The following is a 21,890-nucleotide window of genomic DNA, read 5'->3' on the forward strand; positions in this document are numbered from 1 at the left end:
ATCATATTTTCATCATTCTGGTGGTATTTTCCCTATAAGGTAGCTTTAAAATTGCCCCTGAAATCATGCAAAATGTCTTGTTAGCAGTCCAGAAAAGACAGACATGCCACTCTTTTACTGGTGCAGTTTAATTTCAAATTTTATATAAGTCAAACCTGCCTTTCTTCACAGTGGGGTCCTTATCATGTGTTTCCCTTGAAGCATTCTTATTTGGAGTCAGACTTTAAATGTATGGACCCAAGAACTTACACAGCATTTCAGAAATCAGAACTCAATTTATTTTAGTGTAAGAAATCTGACTCTGTTAAAGAAAAAAAAAGAGCACAAAATATCCCTATCTCTAAAGACAGCTTTAAACATGAAAAGTTTTTTTGTATTTTTTGTTTTCAGATTGCTTATGTACCACCTTGAAGTTTCATTTAGGATGACTGTGGTCATTTTTAAAGATACAGTTTTAAGACTCTATAAATCAGACATCAGTGCAAAGGAAGCTGGTATATGAAGATGTAAGATAGACAGTGCCAGTTTAATAGAAAATTACCTTTTATTAATAGGAATAAAGTTCATTATCTTCTAACCCACAGATGGTACATGCACAAAGAATATGGATTAAAGTTTAGCAATGGGCTCAGTTCTATTCTCGGCCCACCCACCCCTAGCCCCCAAGATTCACTAAAGAGAAAAATGTCCTGGAAAAATAGAAAAGGGAGATGTTTTATTTAACTAGATTTCAATTATATTTCTGGAAGAATAGTTATCAAAATAGATTCAGCTACAAAGTTTAAAAAAATGTAGTATTTTTCCATAATTAAATAATATAGTAATAGTAAAAATATCAACATGAAATGTTAAAAGAGGGGACTTTATAATACCAGTACTATTAAAAGCAGAATTTAACATGGAATCTGGATTTAAAAGGGGAGATACATATCACCAGGTAGTAGGTTCCACAGACATGAGGCATAATTACTAAAAGCCATTGCCCAAGATCACTTCAAATTATACTGTATAATAAATCAACAAACTTAGGACCCCATGCTACTATTCACTGCACACAGATGGACCCCTGCACCCACTCAGAACCCCGTCAAAGTCAACGGAGCTCCACAAGGACTCGGAGGATTCCACCCATGGGTAACAACATTGCAGGAGGACTGAAATCTTAGGGCCTTATCCTGTGCTCACTGAAGTCAATGACAAACATCCACTGACTTCAATGGTAGCAAGAACAGAAGTAGAGACAATTTTTCAATTGTCCACTAGCCTTGGGTGCCCGAGTTTTTGGGTCCCATCTAGGTGTCTCTTTCTGTTTCATCTGCTCCTGTTGGCTGTTCCTCACTTCAAGTTATAAGTATAACTTCAAAGAAATAAAAATGACATCTGAACTATTTTAGGATCCTAACAATGAGTGTAAGCCCTGTGGCCTGCAGCCAAGGAGAGAAGGAAGATAATTGAGCGAGCTCTCTGATGGCACCTGCTGGAGAGTGAGGGGAGTCAACTGAGCAAGAAGTACCTCATTTGCATATTAATTTTAGGTAATTTGGGGACATTGGAGTATAATTTGACTATGTTTTGTACCTGGGGGCCATATTTTGGAGGTTACTCTGTTGGGAACCCACCTGGGCAGAGCTTGGACAGTGACTAGGATCACCCTAATGACAACTGATATTTGCTGAGGTGGGTAAGAGGCCCTGGACTAAGAGAGAGGACATGTTTTTGGTTTGCTGCTGGGAATGTCTCTGTGGGCAGCAGGGACTCTGATGTATTTCTAAGACCACTGATCCCCTTGTATCTGAAAGGGCTCCTCTAAGAACTGTACTTGCCTTAGCTTCCCAGATGTTCCAGTTGCGTAGCCAGTCGCAGGCCATGGTCAGAGCCCAGCAGCAGTTCTGATCATCTGAGCAGCAGGCAAAGCAAGGCACCAGCTGGGCCCAGACACAGCACCCAACACACAGAGCAAACCAGCAGTTGGATTCACCCACAGGCCACAGCTTCCAGCACACAGCAGCAGAGTGAGACCAGTGGGAGCAGACATATTCATAGCAACCATCTACATCAGCCTAGAGACTCTGGTGAGGCCTCGCTGTCCTAGCTGCGGAAAGTGTTATAGCAGGACATGTGGTAGAGCCCTACAGCTGCCAATGAAACAGGACCCTGATTCTGCTGGACTCTTGGAACCACAAACTGTGAGTGAGGAAGTGGGGGACCCAGGAACTGCAAGTGGGAGGCTGGGAGGCAGAACAAACTGATTCAGCCATTCAGGCTCCAATTGTTTGGACTGTGATTTATGCACACTGAGGTAAATGGCAATGGAAGGTGTTAAATTGCAAGTATTTGTCCCAGTTCAACCTGGCCTTTCCCATTTCTTTCCCTCCCACAAAAAAGGTTGTTTGCTAAACCCCTGTGTTTGAGAGAGGATACAGATTTGCTAGCAAAGGTGCCCAGAACAGTTATAGGTTCCCTGATTACTGAATGGGGACTCAAGCCAGAAAATTTAAAAAATTATAGAGAATCCCTTCAAAAACGGACCGACTCTTGTTGCTGCCGACGCCATTGAAAAAGGGGTTCAAAGAGCGTAATCAGAAAGGGGTAGTTGAAATGGAAAGGTACATGCATTGCCTATGTGAATAATTATAGAGGTATCCTACCCATACAACACCTCATCTGCACCTGCAGGACATTCTCATCCATAAACATTTTCTTTTCCACTAACAGCCACCTTTCAGTTAGCTGTAACTTTTTCTTAGAACTGCTTTCATTTGCCTTCCCTTTCCAAACCATGCTAAAAGAGATTTAATGAAGCGTATGCACATCAGTTTCTGAGGTTGGGACCATTATTTTTCCTCCTAGGCTCTGGTATATACATTGCCGTGATGATTATACATAACTCTCATTAATGCTAAGGGGCAGTCACATGCACATCTGGCAACGGAGAATAAACACCACTATGTTAGAAAACTAGGGACACCTTTCATACATTTTACTGATTCTGTTTAAACGCCTGCTGTTTTTGATGTCTGCAAGAAATAAGTACATTTCTCCCAAGAAAATTATATAGCGATTATTCATGTTCCAGAATGTATTTGTTTATTCTTTCTCTGTTGTTTTTAAAATATTACTGTTCAGACACTCTCATGCATACTCTTTGCAGTGTACGACAGAAACTCCTCAAACAAAGAGCAGCTCAAGACATCTGCTCATAGGTTGCATTTTCTATGTATCAAATCTATCAACTCTTTCCACAAGAAACACATCAAGAGCCCCTCCCTCCTAAATGATTATTAAAGGGTAAACTTGCTACAGAAACAGCTCCTCAGTTCCAAAAGCTAAATAACAACTTGCCCTGTGAAAGTTGTTGAATGAATATTCTTAGCTTCACAAAGGCAAAGATGTATAATAATACAAACTATAGTGCATGCTGTGGTAGACTGAGCACGAGAATGGGAGACAGGAACTCTCAAGGTTTATAGCTGGCTCTGCCATTGACTCGGTGCATTACCTCAGAAAAGTTTCCTAATTTATCTGTGCCTCAGTTTTCCAACTGAAAAATGGGAATGGTACTTACTGTCCTATTTCACAGGGATGTTTTAAGGATTTGTTAGTGTTTGTGCATTGCGTTGAAGACAAAAAGTACTAAGCAGTGTTTTTCAGAAGGAACCCTCAGAAATCAATGGTACTTCTTACTGGTACTTAAACTTAAGCATGTGCTCAAGTGTTGTGCTGGATCAGGGTCTCAGAGCTGTTGTGATCAATACATTCTATTCACAAGACTTCTGATTTTCTGTCTTGAGATCCATCCTGTGCAGTTTGGGGATGAGTTTTGGGCATGAGTCTTAAATACCGCCTCTAACGTGGCAGAAAAATATGTACGTCTCTTTGCTAGCAATGATAATAAAATACAGGAAACTAATGAATCAGTTAAGACCACAGATTAAAGGGAAGCCTCTTACACACAGCTTTACTCCCCAGTGAGAGTATAAAAAGAAACATTAAATGATACTTTCTCCAATATTTCAGTTGGCAATATTTAAGAAATAAGCAAAACAGGTCTCAACAATATCTAATCTTTTTAAAATGCTGGTTTGTCGATTCTGTATTTTCTTAGACATAATCTGTAACTAATAGTTATGGAAATACAGGTTTCCTTAGTCTAATTATTTAGTGTAAATAAAAGTGAAATTCACTAACAAGGCTACATTGATCTTAAGAACATAAGAATAGCCATACTGGGTTAGACCAATGGACCATCTAGCCCAATATCCTGCCTTTCGACTGTGGCCAATGCCAGGTGCTTCAGAGAGAATGAACAGAACAGGTAATCATCAAGTGATCCATCCCCAAGCACCCGTTCGCAGCTTCTGGCAAACAGAGGCTAGGGACACTTCAAAGCATGATTTTGCATCCCTGCCCTTCCTGGCTAATAGCCATTGATGAACCTATCCAGTTCTTTTTTTGAACCCTGTTATAGTCTTGGCCTTCACACATCCTCTGGCAATGAGTTCCACAGGTTGACTGTGTGCTTTGTGAAGAAACACTTCCGTTTGTTTGTTTTAAACCTGCTGTCCATTAATTTCATTTGGTGATCCCTAGTTCTTCAGTTATGAGAAGTAAATGACACTTCCTTATTTACTTTCTCCATACCAGTCACGATTTTATAGACCTCTATCATATCCCCCTTAGTCACCTCTTTTCCAAGCTGCAAAGTACAATACAGTATCATATACTTTTCATTATGAAACCATCAAATATTGCAGTTTGTTAAAATGAAAAATTAAACTTAATAACTTGACATGAAATGCCTTCTGTGAAGACCTATTGAAATGTTGCCTTGGAGTCTGCACATGCAAGGGAAGGAAAATGAAAGCTAAGAGAGTCAGCACACCATTGTACATAAGCAGCCTCTGGCTGCAATTTGCTATTGCTATACTACATTTTTCGTATAAGTGAAATGTAACGATCAGTTTTTGCAGTATTGGAGTTTTGACATTAACTTCAAAGGGGCCGGGTGTCACCCACAGAATTTAAGGCCAGAAAGGACCATTATGATCACCTTATCTGGCCCCCTGTATAACACAAAACATGAAATTTCACCAAGTGGTCCCTGCATCAAGCCCATAACTTCTGGCTGAGCTAGAGAATATCTGTCAGGAAGACATCCAATTTTGATTAAACCCTTTAAGTGATAGACACTCCACCACATCCCTACGTACCTTGTTACAACGATTCACTACCCTCGCTATAAACATATTTTAAAAATGGGGCGGAGCAAATTTAAAGAGGCAGAAAGGCCCTTTCTGCAGTACAAATAGGTCTTGTGTTATATGATTGACATGCATTATCATCTAGAGTTCTTCACTATTATTTACTGGTTTTGATATGACTCATCACCACAGTACCTGAGCACCTCACAAAGATGAATTAAAGGGAATTGTGTGGCTAAATCCCCTGGTCCCTTTTTTGTTTCCCCTTCCTCAGCCTTCTCAGTTCTCTCTGCTTCATAGACCAACCAATGACAGATAATCAAGCAGCAAAGTGCAGGAAGGCAATGTAAGAAAAAAAATAAATATGTACAGTTAGTCATGTAGTCACCTTCTCACTTTCCCTTGACAGAATGGCTGTATAGAGAAGCAGAGCCAGAAAATCAGCTTGAAACTGGACAGGAAAAGATAGTAAAGAAAAATAAAATAAACCTGCTGGTACCAGTATGCTGCAATTTTAATGAGGTACTATTCCAATTTGAATCACAAATGTTCCTTGAAAAGGATTTTTAGTTTAAAGTAGTCTGGTTGCATGACCTAATTTTAATTTTGCTACAGAGATTTGACTCCAGAATGTTTTACTACAGACAGTGATGTTGTGGCCAGAAAAGAAGCAGGTAAACTAATCTAAACTCTATATGTTTCAAATGAAAAGTAGGTAAAATCAGTTTAACCTCGACTACAGCACTGACTGCAGAAGTTTGAAATGGCAGAGTTTATCTAAATATTTATTTTACATAAATCTGCAGTTTAACAGCAACAATGTGACTAGACCTCCTTTACCCAACATGCGGTTCACATGTGAAGTGTAAAATATACTCAACGAGAGGAAAAAGACCTAGGAGTAACTGTGAGCAGCTCAGTGAAAACATTTTAACAATGGGTAGTAGTGGTCAAAACAGCAAATCAGATATAAAGATGTAATAAACTGCATAGACAATATTGCTGACATGATAGCGCCTCACCTAGCATGATATTCATTATAGTTTATTTCACATTCCATAGTTAACCTGTGGAACACACTGACACAAGATATCAAAGAAGCAAAAGATCTCAGGAGGACTCCACAAATTTGCATATCTTCACACAAAATCAGATCACCCACAGTAATATTGGACAGACTAAAACAATTAGAAGAGATATAAACTGTGAGCCTCACAGCGTAAGCCAATAACTAATTGCTTTGAGTGTAGAAGACATGTCCCCTCTGGACAGATTATACCATAATTACCCATTATGGGATCTTGAACATGTTCCTTAAGCATCTGGTAGTGGCCACTGTCAGAGACAGAGTAACAGACTGGATCATCTAATGGGCTGATCCAGTTTGGCAGTGCTACATTCCTCTAGCCACTGGAAAGCTGGCCCTGACAGTCTCTTGCCTTTCTTATGCATTCATATGGTGATCTGCATTCTTTGTGACATAAAATTTACAGCCCCAAACTCTTAGGTTGGTAGGCTCCTGTTCATAACTATTCTTTTTCTATTATATTAAGACACACAAAAATTAATCAGCTCTTCTTGGTAATTGGATGCAATAATTTGAATCTCTCTTTTCCTTTAATAATGAAATTAAAAGAGGACTTTACAGTGTTGCAAGACAGTGGTATTCACAAAGGCAGCTCTGACCCGAGCTCTTTGCGATGTTTCTTCACCTCATGTAATTGCCAAGGACTTCATCTAACATTAAGGGACTTGCTTTTGGCAATTTACTCTTCTTATAAAGCACCCAAGCTTTCAAAGAAGTCTGCTGAAAGCTTTGAAAGATACATGTGTCTTAATGATATTACAGATTGCCTCAAGGAGAAAACAGAATAGTCACTGACTTAACAAATGTATCTTTTTCTGTGAGCTAGTCTATCACCCACCCTATGTTACTGAACAAGGGTTATTTTTGACTGAGAACAGAAAAAAAATTAAGTATCAGCTCATTTTTTAACAGTAAGAAGAAAAGGAGTACTTGTGGCACCTTAGAGGCTCACCAATTTATTTGAGCATAAGCTTTCGTGAGCTACAGCTCACTTCATCGGATGCTCAAATAAGCTTATGCTCAAATAAATTGGTTAGTCTCTAAGGTGCCACAAGTACTCCTTTTCTTTTTGCGAATACAGACTAACACGGCTGTTACTCTGAAACCTTTTTTAACAGTGTTCATTTTACATCACTAGTTGTATCACTGCACTTGTGTTACTTACTGGTCCAGCAGAAAAGAGGAAAAATGGTTAAAAACTACAGTGAATTTTGTTCTTTGTGAAATATTGCAAGCAATGTTCCAATTTTTATGCAATACCTAGGCATCTCCAAAGCGAAGTCCCAACCTTTAAAGGCTGCTGAGTGCCCTCAACCCCCTCTCAATAAAGACACTCAGCTTCATAAAAGCATTAAGCAAGCACTTGAGACAACTGGGGTCATCGAATCATAGAAATGTAGGACTGGAAGGAACCTTGAGCGTTCATCAAGTCAGCTCCCTGCACTAAAACAGGCCCAAGTATATCTAACCCATCCCTGAAAGGTGTTTGTCCAACCTGTTCTTAAAATGATGGGCATTCCACAACCTCCCTTGGCAGACAATTCCAGATAGAAAGTCTTTCATAATATCGAACCTAAATCTCCCTTGCTGCAAATTAAGCCCATTGCTTTTTGATGTGTTACTCATTTTATAGAAAACATTTATCTATCTTTTGGCCTCCAATTTATTGAATATGTTTTATAAATTAGACTGAAAAGATTTAGAACAACAAACATAAACAGACAAGATTACAAGGGTACAGTTTGGTTTCACCTTAACCAACACCATTCTTACACTGGGACCACGATTTGTAAGGCCCAGCCACCACAAACTTCAAGTTATATTGTACAGTGGTAAAGAGATGAAGTCCATATCAGACATCCTCAAACAAACGGGAGGAGAAACACCACCACACATAGACAAACATGGACATACCCAGACAGAGCCCATAAATGAAGGTCAAACTTACATCACAGTGAACTACATCGTATAGTGTACCACCTCACAGAGAATTCTGAAAACAACAACATATAAGCAGGCCATCCTCAGAGTCAGACTAGAAACTAAAAAGAAAATTAAAGTTTTAAATGGGCTCCAGCACTATAACTTATAAAACATCATGAGAGACACTGGATATTTCTAACCTAAATTGTTAACTACAAATCTGCTTAAAACTGAATGCCAAATCTGCTTGGACATGTCGAATTTACTCACCTGATTAAGGATGCCATCTCAAATTTAGCAACAGCCAGGAGAGCACTGCTCCACCAAATCTCATACAGGATCTTAGTATTTTTTCCACATGTTGAGAAGGATTTTCTTAGTAGCCAAAGCAATTCTTGAATCTTCCCAACTGCTCAAAGACAGTAAGTGACAAATGTCTCCTTTAATGATTAACTTCAACCTAAGGGGAAACTGCTGCTGCAAGGCTAATTCTAATTAAGAGCTGTGCCACAGGGCATTTCCACAGTAAATGTGTCAGAGAACCTCTGCTGTCACAACATTGCCGCTATGTAAATAATACCACAAGAGGCATCTTGTGAAGCCATAGTGGGGTTTAATAAATTCTATGTATGATTTTATATCTTGCAACCTACCTCTTGATATTGCCAAATAGAGTGGAATGAATTTGTACAGTACAGTGCAGACATTCCTCCCCTCCAAACTTATTTGTTTTCCCAAGTGTTCACTAGCACCATGTGGCCTGCAGCACCTGCCACATGGTTGATATATAGGAGCAGCAGGTGTGAAAGCTGCTCAGGTAATTACTGCCTTCCATGCCCCAGTTCTTCTATTCTAGTCTGAATTTTGGCCATAGTTTTCAGGGGATTATGACTGTGGTTTGAATAGAATATCATCACCTTTCTTCCTCTGTTGTTAATGTTCGTTTTCCATCATGATCCAATAATCTGCACCTGACATTCTCACAAACAGCTCTCACACCCATTTTGGGAGCGTTTTGTACACAGAGTAATTTATAAAGCCCAGAAATAGGACATTTCAATTTAGCTTTCCATAGTACGCTATCCCAGAAAGAAAATACTGACAGTCATCCAAAAGTCTCATTTCTTCCTCCACAGAACTCTATATCTACATAGTCACCATTTTGGCCAAGCAACAAGCCTAATTCATCCTGACGTTAAAACTTAATTTCCCCATTACCACACAGGTCCCCCAAGTGTGGATACTCCTTTATCTTTTCACTTGTGTTAAAGTGAACTTTTCATATATTTACTGCTGTATTTTAAGCAACCAAAGGCCTGGACAAACCAACATAGGTATATCTTCAAAATCTTAGAAGCAACCACACAGAGAATTAAGAACTAAGACGGAATTCTCAAGCGATGAGCCAGAATACTTGGGAAGCAGATGTTCTTTTAATAAGCAAGCCTATTAAGAGGCTGACACTTAGGGGACAAGTTATGCCAGCCCTGAAAAATATGGTAGACACTAAACCCTGATTTGCAACAGCAAATACAAAACAGTGACAAAATCTGTTGAATTTACTATAACCAGGATAAAAAACATCCCCCCAGAAGTCTTATATAACATCCAAAAATACACCAATTTTTAACCATAAAAATTCTGCCATTGATTAGATTTTGAAATTCTACAAAACTTGCTCCTGCCACATCTAGGAATGCTCTTTTTATTTACTTTTTAATGCCAAAAAAAGATCATATGACTTTCTCACCAGTGATAGGTGGTAGGTTGCCAGTCCTGGTACCATAACAGAGGCAGAACAAAGAGCAATGCAGTGAAAGGTGCCCTGACCATATTGCCCAATCAATGCAAGGACCTGGACAGAGAGCTTGTATCCCCCTAGAAGTGATTAGATTTCAAAGCCTATCATCTCCTCTCCTGAAACTGCCAGCAAGGATACCAGCAAATCAATATTAATTTTGGTGGTCACTTTTGTGATATGATCACTTGTTCATTAGGGAACAGACTGAGACCCTGCCAGGCTTTCTGTTTCATAACTACAAGAAAAGCCTTCATCCTCCTCTTCCCTCAATATTACCCTTTCCTCCCTTCTTTTTCCGACTGATATGATCCAGTTAATCCAGCCCCTGAATTTTTTGCCCTTATTTAACAAAACAAAACCCACAGGGATACAAATAATTATTTTTAAAAGCAGAGCTACCATAATGTTTGCCCCCACTCTCATTTCTATGTTGCATCCTTCACCTCTGTTCCTCAACCTTTGGTCTGTTTCTCTATTTAGATTTTTAGTTCTTCAAGGCAGGGACTCTCTCTTTTTTGTAATGAGGCTCTACAGCACGCAATGGGGTTCCGATCCTTACTGGTACCTCTAGACATTACCAGAATATAAATAAATAATAACCACCACAACAGTTCAAGACTCACCAACTCTTCTGAAATAAATCTGCACAGTTGAAAACTTGTTCATTGGGATTAATCCTACAAACAAATCCCCAACTGAGGTCCCTTACTCCCATGCAAACTCCCACTGAATTCAAGGGAACTCAGGGTATGTATGCATGTTATCTATTTGCAAGATCAATTCCATTATTTGCATTCCCAAGAAAGAGTTCAGAGAGCTGCATAATAATTTTAAATCTACACATCCTTAAACAAAAAATAGAAAAACAAGTGTAACTTTAGCACCCTCGTGGCCAAGATAGAGTCTGCTCCTGCAGGCAGCTCTGGCCAAGAGACGGTGTGCGCAGGAATGCAGCAGGAAAAATCTCTTCCACCTCAGGAGTACCTGTTCCAAACCCCCGGAGTGAACACACACACACCGGAAAAGTACAATGGATATAAGAAAGGGAAATATTTATTTACAGAGGAATGAGAGGAGAAAAACAACAAGGGGAAATGTAGGGGGAGCAGTAGAACAGGGGGTTGCATCCAAACCAAGGCCCCACAGGCCCAGTGGTAGCACAGTCTGAAAGGGCAGACACTGAGTAATGTATCGGCACACAGAGTTCAGGAGGCCTGAGCAAAGTTCCAGTCCAGTGCTGAGTCTTGGGTGCTCCTGGTCATCTTTGCTGTGCTGGCTTATTATCCTTTGCAGTGACAATCACCATAGTCTGTCCTTGAAATGGCTCCTGTCATGATCAGAAAATATGTTTACACCACTTTGTTGTTATTTTGTTGTTTATTTCTTACATACATGCGCAGAACATTAGAACATAAATGGATGAGAGGCAAGCAGGCCACCCCTGAATAGGGCTCTTGGACACCTTGGTAGCTGCCTCAGGTTCCTTATGCCCCTTACAGAATTCTGCAAGCACCACACGAAGACCTTCAAGTAGGGTTGCCAACTTTCTATGTGCAGAAAACCAAACACCCTTGCCCTGCCCCTTCCTCGAGGCCCCGCTCTGCCCCACCCCTTCTCCAAGGCCTTCCCCCCTACTCACTCCATCCTGCCCCCCATCACGTGCTCTCCCCCACCTGTGCTCACTCGCTCATTTTCACTGGGCTGGGGAAGGCTGGGAGGGGGTGAGGGCTCCGGCTTGGCGTGCGGGCTCTGGGGTAGGGCTGGGGATGAGGGGTATGAGGTGCAGGAGGGGGCTCCGGGCTGGGGCAGGGGTGTCCAAGGGGGTGAGGGCTCTGGCTGGGGGTGCAGGCTCTGGTGTGGGTCCGGGGATGAGGGGTTTAGGGTGCAGAAAAGGACTCCGGGCTCAGGATGAGGGGTTCAGAGTGTGGGAGGGGACTCAGGACTGGAGCAGGAGGTTGAGGTGCAGGGGGTGCTGGCTCCAGGAGGGAGTTTGGGTGCGGAATGGGGCTCAGGGCTGGAGTGGGAGTTGGGGTGTGGAAGGGGGTTTGGGGTGCGGGCTTCGGGCAGCGCTGACCTCAGGCAGCTCCTGGGAAGCGGTGACATATCCCTCTAGCTCTTAGGTGGAGAAGAGGCCATGTGGCTCCGCGCACTGCCCCCGCCCACAGGTGCCGCCCCCACAGCTCCCATTGGCCGCAGTTCCTGGACAATGGGAGCTGCAGAACCGGTGCTCAAGATGTGGGCAGCACATGGAGTCCCACTGGCCGACCCTCCACCTAGAAGCCAGAAAAGATGGCCACTTCCTGGGAGCCACACAAAGCCGGGCAGGGAGCCTGCCAGCCCAACTGCAGCCAACCAGACTTTTAGTGGCCCGGTCAGCTGTGCTGACCAGAGCCGCCAGGGTCTCTTTCAACTGGGTGTTCGGGTCGAAAACCAGACACCTGGCAACCCTACCTTCAATGCATATGTTTAGGTAAGAGTATGGAAGAGTGGAGGCTGCCCTAGACCTACCATCCCCTCTTTAGACCATTCAGACAGAGTTCGAAGGCCAGACAGAGTCTAGACATTCAGTGCCTTAATGGTTGTAGTTTCTACCAGAGAGAAACAGATTAGAGCTGCTGCTGATTGCCTAATGCCTCAATGAGGGCACACTTCTGTCAGGGTGATGTCCCTTAACCTTACTCCAACCAAGGAATACCCCAAGGCAATGGGGGCTAGGGTTTTGAGACACCCTATACTTGACTTACTCTGAAGGTTGCAACATTGTGATATTTTATAGGAGCTACCTCAGAAATAGCTCCACCACATTGCCACCAGGCCTTCCAGTCAGATGCAGTTTATAGTCATACCCAGGACCATAAATGGATGAGATATTAAGAAAGAGAGTCTATTTCCATTTTTTGATAGACAGAGATGGATTGAAGTGTAAGCCAACCATTTATAAATGATTCATAAATACTTCTTCCCTTAAAAATAGTAAAACTAGGACTGTTGATTAATCGCAATTAACTCAAGGAAATGAATCGCAATTCATCGCCATTTTAAATCGCACTGTTAAACAACAGAATACCAATTGAAATTTATTAAATATTTTTGGATGTATTTCCACATTGTCAAATATATTGATTTCTATTACAACACAGAATACAAAGTGTACAGTGCTCACTTTATATTATTTTTGATTACAAATATTTGCACTGTAAAAATGATAAACAAAAGAAATAGTATTTTTCAATTCATCTCATACAAGTACTGTAGTGCAATCTCTTTATTGTGAAAGTGTAACTTACAAATGTAGATTTTTTTTGTTACATAACTGCACTCAAAAACAAAACAATGTAAAACTTTAGAGCCTACAAGTCCACTCAGTCCTACTTCTTGTTCAGCCAATCGCTAAGACAAAAAAGGTTTGTTTAAATTGACAGGAGATACTGCTGCCTGCTGCTTAGTTGCAAATGTCACCTGAAACTGAGAACAGGCATTTGCATGGCACTTTTGTAGCTGGTGTTGCAAGGTATTTACATGCCAGATATACTAAACATACGTATGCTCCTTCATGTTTCAGCCACCATTCCAGAGGACATGCTTCCATACTGATGATGCTCATTAAAAAAAATAAAACTTTAATTACATTTGTGACTGAACTTCTTGGGGGAGAATTGTTTGTCTCCTGTTCTGTTTTACCCACATTCTGCCATATATTTCATGTTATAGCAGTCTCAGTTGATGACCCAGCACATGTCCATTTTAACACTTTCACAGCAGATTTGACAAAATGCAAAGAAGGTACCAGTGTGAGATTTCTAAAGATAGCTACAGCACTCAATTCAAGGTTTAAGAATCTGAAGTACCATCCCAAATCTGAGAGGGACAAGGTGTGGAGCATGCTTTCAGAAGTCTTAAAAAAGCAACATTCAGATGCAGAAACTACAGAACCCAAACCACCAAAAAAAAAAAAAATCAACCTTCTGCTGGTGGCATCTGACTCATTTGATGAAAATGAACATGCGTCAGTCCGTTCTGCTTTGGATCATTATTAAGCAGAACCTGTCATCAGCATGGACGCATGTTCTCTGGAATGGTGGTTGAAGCATGACAGGACATATGAATCTTTGGCGCATCTGGCACATAAATATCTTGCAATGCTGGTTACAACAGTGCCATGAGAACACCTGTTATCACTTTCAGGTGACACTGTAAACAAGAAGCCGGCAGTGTTATCTCCTGCAAATGTAAACAAACTTGATTGGCTGAAGTAGAACTGAGTGGACTTGTAGGCTATAAAGTTTATATTTTGACATGGGATGTTGCCAATTTGTGTTTTAACAGTTATAAAACTAACTTTTTAAACTCAACGTCCACTATCATTAAACAGTAATTATCTGATACCCCTACGGCCTGACCTCCCATAATTTCCTGCAATTGTGAAAATTTAAATGAATAAAAATAGGGGGGAAAACAGATATCAGTTGAAATTTTTTTAAAAAATCAAATTTTGCCAAGTCTACTTATAAAGCAGCAGAACAGCCTAAATTCGAGTGCTACTGAAGCTGTGTACTGTCTCTTTAAAAATGGAGAGAGACATAATAATAAGGAAATAAATATACTCTTGTGCGCACTCCACTGCAGGATAGTATGGGTCATGAAACATAGGTTATAAATACTAAAGACTGATAGCAATAACCTAGCATTTTAAAATCTCTGTCTGCATCTTTTGCCTTGTTCTCGCTCTCTTTCCCATTTCGTATAGGCTGTCCTTAGAGGAGCATCATCAGCTGTTGTCATGAAAGGTTGTGTCACATCTTTAGTCAGAGGTCTAAGTAGCTGCCAGTATTTTTAAATGCCAGTTCATCTAGCTCTGATTAGAGCAGGTGAATAGAACCCAGTGCTTAAAGTGCTGGCAGCTCCAGTACCTTGTCTACGTTAGCACTCCTAATGGTGAGGATGAATCAGTGGGAAATTTTAGTACAATTTTCCTAGTATAATCAAGGCCAGACACTCTTTACACCAAAACAATTTAAAATTGCAAGCTCAGGAAATTATGTAGCTAGTTTAGCAACAGGCCACAGTGTGGCAGCGTGCTGTCCGCAAGCATGCCTCTGCTATGGCATGATGTGACCCTGGATAGCACCCTACCTTCAATTCTGTCCTAGTTCCCAATAATTTACTCACAGCCCAGAGTACTTAATAGATTAGGCCCCAAGAAGAGCAATGTTTAAGTCTTTATAAAATATAGGTCTCTTTGGAAATATAGGCCAAAACCGTTCCCGCTTGGGGCTTCCAATTCATCCTTGTCCCAAGACTTTGGGTTCCCCTCCAGTTCCCACTGAGTGGGGGAGCTCTGCCAGTCCCACTGCAGCCCATGGCGCCTCTGGTGAGTCTCTCACAGGTCTCCTGACTTGGTCCCTGGACTCAGCTCCTTCCTCTTGGTTAAGGGAGCCCACAGCTTTCCTTCTGGGCACTTTGCTGTGATTCAGGAAGGCTTCCCCAGCCCACCAATTGCCCTCTGGGTTTGGTTCCCATCTTAGGGAGCCTGTCTCCTGACTCGATGTCCCCTGTAATTTTCCATTCCAGGCTATCTGCCCTCTCTCCTCTCGGGAGTCCCCTAAAATCTGGCTTTTATCATGTTTAAGAGGTAGCTACCTGATCAGTGCCCGGCCCCATTCCCAGCTCATCTACTGCTCCCTTGAATACCAGTTTCCTTAAAGGGGCCATATAAAGGAACCGGGTTTGGGTGGTCCCAGGCTCTCTATCCCTGAACAGGGAAAGACCACCATGTTTCATACAGCAAGCTGTGCAGCCTTAGGCTATTGGTACATACCTTAAGTTTGTGGTAAGGATTGTTTTTGAGCATGAATATTGAGACTATCGATATAGAAAATAATCTTACTTGAGAATTTCCAGACTTGTATACATTTAACTGTAACATTCTTTACAACTAATTTTGTCAGAGGACAAATTAGCAACCTTCATTTAGTGTGAATGTTATTTTTGTGGGAGATTTGGGTTCCTATTTTCCACTGTTTATCGAGACCCCAGCATGTCATCCATTGAATTTATGGAAAATGATCTGTGAGGATCTGTTTATTAGTTAAATTTGTTATTGAATGCCTTAAATCTGTTTTTCAGAATCACCCATCTGCCTTTACCAGCCTTTAGGGTCATATTGACTATAGCTAATATCTCTCCAGGTTCTGCCAGGAGCTTTGTTATCATGCCTCCCACACTGGCACCTGCCAGGAGCACAGCAAGCTCTCAGCCTGGTTGCTAGGCAACCCAGCAAGCTCACCTGGGCCACCCAGCAAGCTCACCCGGGCCCAATGAGCCTTTGCCAAAAATAGTGCCTCCTGACTGGTCAAAGGAGCCAGCGCCCTGCTACTTGAGCTTTGCAACAGCACATCAGTTGCTCAATGCATATCAGGCCCACAGCTGCACTTGTCCTGCTCCTGCTTCGGTTTCCAGTCCTTGCTCCAACCCTGCTCCTGCTTCTGCTTCCAGTCCTCACTCCAGCCTTGACTTTAGCTACTCCAGTCTGGTCTTTGTCTCCCTGCCCTACTCCTGATTCTGACTTCAGTTCTGACCTTTGGCTTGGCTCCTTGGCCCTGACTCTGGCTTCACTCCCTCAGCCTGGTACCTAGCTCCTGGATCAAGTCCTGCCGTTACTCCAAACTGCCACCGCATGCCCGGAGAGCTTACAGCACACGCAGAAGCCAATAAACCAAGTCTTAGTTACAATTACACAGTACACTATTTTTATTTGGGATTAAGTTCCCTACCACATCCACTATCTGCCTCTTTCTATTTGACCTGTTCCTTTCCTTTCCACACGGGCAGTGGTTGTACTCCCTGCTGCTTTGATGCTTCACTTCATTAATATTTCTGCTATATGTTTCCATTGTATTCCTCAGACCCTTATATAACCAATGGGAACTGAACTAAAAACTGTAAACCAAAACTGAATTTTTTTCCCCTCACGGAAATGACAACAACAACAAAAAAATCATTTTGGGTTGAATAAAATGTTTTGTTAGTTTCATTTTGGCTTCTTGTTAGATTTGTTAGGGTGGATTTGATTTAAATCATGATTTAAATCACTAGTAAGGAAGACTTGATTTAATCATGGATTTCTACATAAAAGTGCATTCTTGTTGGTTGTTGTAACCTTAATACACATTCTTCACAACTCAGAGATAGATATAGGTTTCATTTTTAGAAGGTACACACTATACATTTTTTAAATGATTTATTTTGAAAACTTTTCAGATTAGTTTTACAGCTATATCAGAAGATGAATGATTGTTTGGTTATTTCATTTACCAAAGGTAATTGAAGCAGATAGTTATGAAGTTATTGGGAGGTGAACTACCTCCAATTCAACAGGTTAATCATTAATATTTGCAAAGAGAACCAGGAGTACTTGTGGCACCTGAGGAGGCGATCACCACCAGACATTTAAATTGTTTTATTTAACTAAAACAATAATGTTATGTATTCTGGATTTTTCTCTTCAATAGCAAACATATAATATTTTAACCAAACAAGCATATGAATTTTTGAAGTTAGTTAAACATTCAAGTTTTTTAAAATCAGGTTTATTTTTGTTAAAATTGTTTTTAACTAAAATACTTAAATGAAATTTAAAAAAAACGAAAACAAAAATTAAATGGACTATGTCAGCCAGGTCAACATGAGAAACTTAAAATATTGGCTTCTGCAGCTAACTCAGTCATCTTCACCTTCATTTTCCTGTTTGTTCATAATCTGGAAAAGAAAAACAAGCTGTCCTGCTTTTTCAGGTCCCAAATGATTTCTCAATTTGGAATCAATTAGTTCAAAGGAAGAAAATATTCTTTCTCCACCAGCAAAAGCAGCTTCTGCTGTTAAAAGTGAGATTATCACTTCAACAGTCTCTGAATCCAAGTGCTTAAGTGACTTCCACCAGTTGACTGGTGTGACTTTCTTTAAAACATCAGCAGCAACCATATATTTCCTGAATGGTTCACCCTTAGCTCTGAAGTTTATTATAGTTGGCATTATGGAGGGATGATTGTCCATGTCATAGCCAACTCCTCTTCTTCAGCAGTTAAGGTTTGACCCTGGTACAATCTGTTTTTATTCTGTGACATTTAAAATAGCCTCTGATTTTTATTCTGGTCTTGTAAATGTAGAAGGAAGATGATATTAAAAATTATATGACAAATGTAGGTTCTCTCCTTGATGGAGAATCTAGGAATTGGCTTTGAGCTTAGGGCCATCCTATCTTCTATTTAATGTTTTTAGGAAGGGAAGAAGATAAAGAACCTTACTTAAATATGTGACAAAGTTCCTCCTCTGCCTTGGTGGGTCCTGTGCTTTTTGGCAGATTTGCTCGCTTCAGAGGTTCATGGCAGCACTCAGTTTAGCCGCTTCTGCTAGAGGCTCAAACCTGCCGTTCGCTCAGCTAACTTATGTGATAGATGAATACACTCGTCGGGGTATTCAGCCACTGGGAGCCCTGGTAGCTCCAGCTTACTCTCGGCGTCGGGCTCGCTGCCCAGCTCCTCCAGTTCCTCAGGGTACTCTGCGGCCAGCAGTCCTGGTAGCTGAGTCCTTCCCCTGGGTCAGCTTTCCCCTGGTCCAGTCCCCTGGTTCGGCAGGAGGGTCTACAGGGAACAGCCAGCAGTCTGTCTCCCTCCCTCCCTGGTGCTGCTCTGACTGGGCTAAGGGCCCCACCTTTTGTACTTCCTGATCCACCCCTCCACTTCTGGAGGATGGAGTAAGCTTGGCCTGACTCCACCCACTCAGGCTGAGAGAGTGGCTCTTTACCGTCTGGTTCGGAGGGAGGCCACCCCAGCTCCCTACAAGAAGAAATTTAGAAGAGAGTGAAGAGAGCCCCAAGCTAATAACGTACGGTTGCAGTGCTCATTTGATGCACCTCCTAGCCAAAGACTTCAGTGTTCCAGAAATAATGGCTAATGTCGTTGAAATTGCAAAATACTTCCGTTAACAACCACTTTGCAGCAGCTGCTCTGAAAAAAGTAGGAGGAACGAAGCTAACTCTCCCACAAGACATGCGATGGAACCCAATAGTGGACTGTTTTGAACACTATATCAAGAACTGGCCTAATCTGATGACAGTCTGTGAACAAAATCTTGAAAAAATAGATGGCACGGTCACAGTCAAAGTTCTCAACATTGGGCTTAAGAGAAACGTTGAACACGTGCTGAGTTACCCTGAAGCCTATTTCTGTAGCCTCGAACAAAATGCAAGGAAATTGCTGACGCTGTTGAAATTTGGAAGGAGCTGAGTGAGATCTTAAAAAGAGAAATATGCAATGACAGAGTTAAATTACAACCATTAAAAAAACGAATGGGTCAAGCACTATCTCCAGTTCATTTTCTTGCAAGTATTCTCAATAAATAGACATTTAAAATAGATTGTTCTGTAAGTTTCTTATACACTGAAAGGTTTCATTACATTTAACTTATCAAACCAGTGTATTTAAAGAAGCCAGAAAATTCATCCTCTCCATTGGGAACAATTCAGTTCTATACTGAGCAACAAAGAATGTCAATAATGCAGACATTTTTCAGATTAGTGACCTTTCTCATTGTGGGCATAATTTTTGCACATAATTTCAGTCCACAACAGAGATCAAAGTGAAATTTCAGTCCCATTGAAGGCAAAGGAGGTTTTGCCATTGTCTCTAGTGAGGCCAGCATTTTACCCAAAGGACCCAATCCAACTCCAATTGTCATTAGTGGGAGCCTTCACACTGACTTCAGTGGGAATTAGAAAGGATTCTGATTCCCCAAAGGGGCACATTGAAAAGTTACGTACATTTTCTAATCAGAGTTCTGTAGACTCTAATAATAATAATGATTTTTGTCGCAGTAATTAGAAACATCTCTGCCACCAAAGTACATAGGATGCTTGAAAGGCAGTTTCTAAAAAATCATGGTAATTTTAAATACTGCAGCACGCCCTCCAAATCAGTTGGCAAAACCTTCCATTTTCTTCACTTTGTCTTGTTTTATGTATCCTTTTCTGGCATTTCTCAAGACTCAAACATTTTCTTCCCTCTAATTTAAGGAGAGGGACACCTGCAGTTCAGGTTAACTTCCGGAGAGCTATCTCACTGTTCAGATCCTCCAAATCTTTTCCAGCAAAGAGAGGGAAGCAAGTACCTGATAGCTCTGATTATTCACAGGTAAAAAGCAAAAACAAGCAGGGAAAATTGTTTTTAAAAATAAACATTGAGACATTCTTTATCATAAAGAAGCAGTAGTGAAAGCAAGACTCTTTTTTAATTGCAATTCACATTTAAAAAAAACCTCTCCCTAGCTCTACTAATGACTTCTTAGCTGGTGTACAAGGCAGTTTTTCATGAGCACACACATGGATGTTGTCTCTGACTTGACCTTTCAAATATACTCAGGTTCTGATGTTGCAATGTTCTTTCTAACTGCCATAACTGTAACGCGCTATCTTTCGGATAGATATGTTTTCCTCATTTTGGGCTATGAATTTTACACTCCCTGAACCAGAGTGTAGTGTGCCGACGATTCAAATGCTTGGCCTCTGTAATTTACCAATAGATAGCAGATTTCCAAAATGAGAAACCAGTAGCCTATCAATGAAGAATATATTAATCGAGAAACAGTTTCACTACCATTGCATATGTCAATTGCTATATGTAATAGTATTTGTACTGCATATATTCTTCCCTTGAGACCTGACTGTATTTTTTGTATGCTTTTGTTTGCCTTTCAGAGGAAAGAATTCAGAATTAGGAAAAATAACGTTCTCTCTAGTTAGAAAATTGAGCTTTCAGCCTTACTCAATGTTAAAGGTCTAAGATCAGTGAGCTTTCTGTTTCCTTAAACACTTACTATTCTGATGAAGTAAAACTGATATTAAAGCTATGGTTCATAGGCTATGGTAAATATTATCTTGATTCCATGACTGAACTCTAGTAAATTCCTTTTCTTATCTCTGTTGCCCAGGAACATGAATAAACCAGATTCTGGACTATCTTACCATCAAGATGAACAAGTATTCCAGGTAGCAATCATTTTCTCTTTGTTACTAGAGAGCATGGAGAAATTTATTGACATACTGTTTAAAAAATTCTTCATTTTGTACATGCAGGTTGTAGTATCCTGGAGAAACTCAGTTTGTCATGACAGCTGGAAAGTGACGATGAATCCCTGAAAAAATGCCTAAACAAAAACACAAAATTATCTTAATGTTATTTAATACACCAAACACAGAAATATTTTACTCATTCACTTTTATTCGGTTTTAATGAAGCATTTTGCAAGAGATAAAATTGATCAAGTTTCTGTAAAAACTATTTTGTGCCTTTCTCTTGAAAAGGGCTTTACACATGAATAAATTAACACCTACCTCATCTGTTTACCATACGTTTTTCACAGCCAGGTTTTCAGTTACATATACAATTACATACATATATTTCAAAGTGCACACCCAAATAAGGTATTTATATTCACACACTGTGTGTTTGCCTTGTAAAACATATGCCCATAAAAGTGTGCGCACAATTCCACATAGCGAACACTGAAAAATCTTTCCCTTAGTGTCTTGCATTAGATATGGTAACACAAAGATGCAGTGTGATTGTGAGATAGAATTTTTCTTGAGCACTGCTAGTGATTCAAAAGAGTACTCCTGGCACAACCTGCCAGGATAGCGTCAGCAAAGACTGGGCTGCTGAAGGTGCTGTCTTGGGGATGAGATGGAAAACTGAGGTCCTGACACACTTGTGGTCATTATTTATTCCATAGCAATTTGTTAAACCCAGTGTCCTGGATTAATTCCATTGGAGTTCTTTAACTGGGAAGGGGAATGGTCAGGATGTGTTACTGGGAGAGAGGAATG

This window comes from Eretmochelys imbricata, chromosome 2 (genome assembly GCF_965152235.1).
Source record: "Eretmochelys imbricata isolate rEreImb1 chromosome 2, rEreImb1.hap1, whole genome shotgun sequence".
Lineage (NCBI taxonomy): Eukaryota > Metazoa > Chordata > Testudines > Cheloniidae > Eretmochelys > Eretmochelys imbricata.